Consider the following 4,533-nt stretch of genomic DNA (forward strand, 5'->3'; position numbering starts at 1 on the left):
GCAATCTGGCTAGCTAGGGGGACTGATTGGTGAACTCTAGGTTCAACTGATAGAGTCTGGCTTAGTGAATAAGGACAGAAATGGAAGACATATGGATATCAACTTTGGACCTTGAATTGAAAATTAAAATAAGCCCTTTCTCCCTTTAGTTAATTTTTCCAGGGTATTTTATCACAACAACGGGGAAAGAATCAGGCCAAGCGCCTTCCATGTTATCCCAAAGATGCTAATCTAGAACTGACCAGTAGTGACTTCTGAATGTACACACAGGAACAGAAGTCCTTCTCAGTGCACCGTATCAATACTAAATGCCAAAGGATCATTGACTTAAAACAGTCCAAACACACGTACATACTTGTGAAATCGAAACTGGCTATTTTTAAGGCCTGGTTTTCCTTACTCAATAATGATTAACATTCATTTAAACCGAGGTCGAAGTTCAAATATTTGCAGCCCATGCATCGTCTCTCTTCTGTCAGTTTTTGTACAACCCACTTCCCCTTGCACAATTCAGAGGACCTCCAACTCTACCCCGAGCAAATGCCCCACCTCCCCCACATCTTATTGCAACCGATGTCATAAGAGCACTGACCATGTGGAATCCTCTCCCTCGAGCCTTATTCTAGAACAATGACTCCCACGAAGGTCCAAGCTAAAATTAGAATTAGGCATGTTGAATTAAATCAAGGTTTGGCGAAGAAGCAATTCCTGCCTCCCCTATTTCAACTCTCCAAATAAACAAAGAAGCCACCCAAGGCATGCGATTCTTTCTTGGCAAGACTGCCCGCCTGGGTCACTGGCCATGCTTGTGAATCAGAGGTAGTAGCATCCAGTCCTCAGCCAGCTGGGTTTTCCCAATGCAACACCCACGCCCTAACTTAATGATTAACCATTACCCATTCCTCCTCCTCTCACCACCATTCCTCTTTAGTGAGGTTCAGAGTTATCCCACAGATACTTACGTTGAGGCAGATGTGAGACCCAGATGAGAACACCCCTGAAGAGAAGGAAATGAATCGGTTTGGCAATGAGGGACGTCAGTGCATATGTGGTACAGAGACATCATTATGTCCATTACTCCCTCAAGGAAAGTGTGCAAAGGAATCAAAGAGCAGGAACGCTTGGCTGAAGAGACATGTGTGTCTCTTCCACAGGATGTGTCTATTCCCTGACTCAGAATGAGCTAGTCTCTGAGGGTGTCCATGCACAGGTCTTACGGATAGGGAGCTCTGATGCACACACAAAGCCTTTGTGACTCTCTCATGTATGTTTGTCATGAGCAGAATTTAGATGGGGACTGTCAGGTTGGGTGAATAAGCTTGATGTGCAGAAATACCGGAAGCACTCAGGAAAGGCTGGGACTGAGGAGATTGCTTGGCCAATAAAGCACTTGTTGCCTAAGTATAAGGTCCTGAGTTCAGATCTGCAGTGTACAAACATTAAAAGCCAAGCATTCTAGTTTGCATTGCATTGCTGTGAAAAACCACCATGACCAAAAGCTACTTGGGGAAGAAAGAGTTTATTCATCTTTATAGCTTATAGGGAAATAGGAACGGAATCCAAGCAGGAACCTGGAGGCAGGAACTGAAACACAGGCCTTGGATGCTTCTTGCTTGCCCTCTGATGTTTACTCTCCTTGCTTTCTTATAGCATTTAAGACTACCAACTCGAGGATGGCACCACCCGCAGTGGACTGGGCCCTCCTATGTGCAATATTTTTTTTTAAAGATTTATTTATTTATTATATATAAGTACACACTGTAGCTGTCTTCAGATACACCAGAAGAGGGCATCATATCTCTTTACAGATGGCTGTGAGCCACCATGTGGTTGCTGGGAATTGAACTCATAACCTCTGGAAGAGCAGTCGGGTGCTCTTAACCGCTGAGCCATCTCTCCAGCCCTCCTATGTGCAATATTAATCAAGAAAATGTTCTATAGCATTGCCCACTGGCCAATATGATGGGTGCAATTTCTCAAAAGTTTGTGGCTGGCACATTAGATCTGGGACAGATGTTGCTGGAGACTCTGCTTTCTGGCATCCCCCTTGAGAAATATCTTAGTTAGGGTTTTATTGCTGTGAAGAGTCACCATGACCAAGGCAACTCTTATAAAGAAAAACATTTCATTGGGGCTGGCTTATAGTTTCAGAGGTTCAGTCCATTGTCACCATGGGGGGGGGAGCATGGCAGCATGCAGGCAGATGTGTGCTGGAGGGGGCCAAGAGTTTTACATCTTGATCCTCAGGCTGCAGAAGGGAACTGTCTGCTACCCTGAGCAAACATTATCATATGTAAGACCTCAAAACCCTGCTCCACAGGGGTTCACTTCCTCCAACAAAGGCCACGCCTATTCCAACAAGACCACACCTCCCAATAGTGTCATTCCCTATGGCCAAGCATTCAAACACATGACTCTATGGGGGCCAAACCTATTAAAACCACCACAGAAAACTAACCAGCACACCAGGCAAGAGAACAGATGCCTTCAATCCCAGTGCTGAGGAGGAAGGGAAAAGAGCTCATTGACCAGTCAGTCTATCCAGGACAGGAATCCCTTGGACTCAAAATGTAAGATGCAGAGCAACTGAAAAGACACTTACCATCTACCTCTGGCCTACACACACATGTGTACCCATGTACACATGCACACACATAATCCATGTAGGCACACACAAAGACCAAAGAGATCATAACCAAAGTTATTTACTTCAAAAGTTCCTCCTTGAATTAGCTGACTTCCAATTACCTCTGTCTTTTATATAGTCATTCATTCATTCATTCATTCATTCACTCACTCTTCAAGTTGTTTCTTGAGTATTTACTATGTGCCAGATGACATTTTACCAGTAGCTTTTCTCCTGGAACTTATTACATTCTAAAAAGGAATAGCTCACAGAGAATAAAGTATTACATGAAATTATGTTCAATTTATTGGGCACAGTCACAGTATAAAGTCAAATGTGGAAAGAGCTGGCATTCTTCATCTTTCCAGACAATAACTGGAAATCTGAGTCTGAAAAATGTTTGCTCCCTTTTGTCTAACAATATTTACAATTTCCCACAATTGAAGTCATCTTTAGAAACACTAATTACCTTGACGTATTGGGCAGGTTAACATCATTTTACTTTGCCTTTCAACTATTATGCAAATGATTTCCCTTTGCTCAAACTCGTCTCTGAAGACGATGTGGCTGAGCTGGATCTGAGGAAACTGGGTGCGAAAGTCTTCTATGGTTTGAATAAGCGTCCCCAAAGGGCCTGGGTGTCAAAGATGTGGCCATAGCCCATGGCACTATGGGAGTGAAGCACTAGGAGGTGGGACCTGGAATGAAACAGTAAGTCATCCAGAGTTTTGGATCCAGAGTTTCAGTGCTGGGGGAAAAAAATCTCCTTGTGGTCAGAGAGACAGCTAAAAGTTCAGTCCATGGAACCCATGTAAAAATGCTGGGGGTGGTACTGGGGAGAAGATAAGAGCACTTGTTGCTCTTCCAGAAGACCTGGATTCAGTTCCTAGCAACCACATCAAGTGATTCATAACCATCTGTCAACTCCAGCTCTGGGGATTTGGCATGTATGGCTCTGCTGACATCTTCATTCATGTGCATATATGTACTTGCAGACACTCAAACACACACATACACATATATACATACACACATACACATACATACACACACATACACATATATACATACATACACATACAGACATACACACACACATACACACATACACATACATACACACACATACACATATATACATACACACACATACACATACAGACATACACACACACATACACACACACATACACACACATACACACACATACACACACATCACACACACATTCACACACACACCTATATATAATTTAAAACAACAAAAATTAGTCTAAATTAGTACATGGTGGTGTTCGCTATCACCCAAGAGATTCATACTTGGCCCTAGATATGTAGATATATTGAGTATTATACAAATCACAAACATTTGGTGGTAACAGATCATAAAGAAATTTATTCATGTCCCACCAGTTCCTTGGTACACATTGAGTTTCACCATTTCTCGACAAGGAAATAAAATTTGCATACAAATGAGATGAATATGCTTATTTATTTTTACATAGAAAATTAAATCTTGACTGAGTGTCTGATACTGTAGAACACAGAGCCTCAATATCTTTCAGTTGATAGATACTTTGATTTTATAACCGTCAATACTGAGAATGGTTCCTTGCATAAATATGAAGTCCATAATTGCAGAAGTATGTAATGATCCCATTGGGAATGGCTGAGAATTTTGTGTTACATGGCTCAAATTAATTGAATGATATTCTTAATAAAATTAAAGTCAGAAATCAAACTGATTTTTTTTTAAAACAAGGTTCCTAAACAATGTATTCGAGAGACACACTAACTCAATACTTAGACACCAATGAATAAACAAGTCTCTGCTTTCTGTAGCTAGAGCATTATGGTTCAGTAAGAACAGGCAATTTGTATATTCAGTAAAAACAGGGCAGCTCGTG

Source organism: Rattus norvegicus, chromosome 9 (assembly GCF_036323735.1).
Source record: "Rattus norvegicus strain BN/NHsdMcwi chromosome 9, GRCr8, whole genome shotgun sequence".
NCBI lineage: Eukaryota > Metazoa > Chordata > Mammalia > Rodentia > Muridae > Rattus > Rattus norvegicus.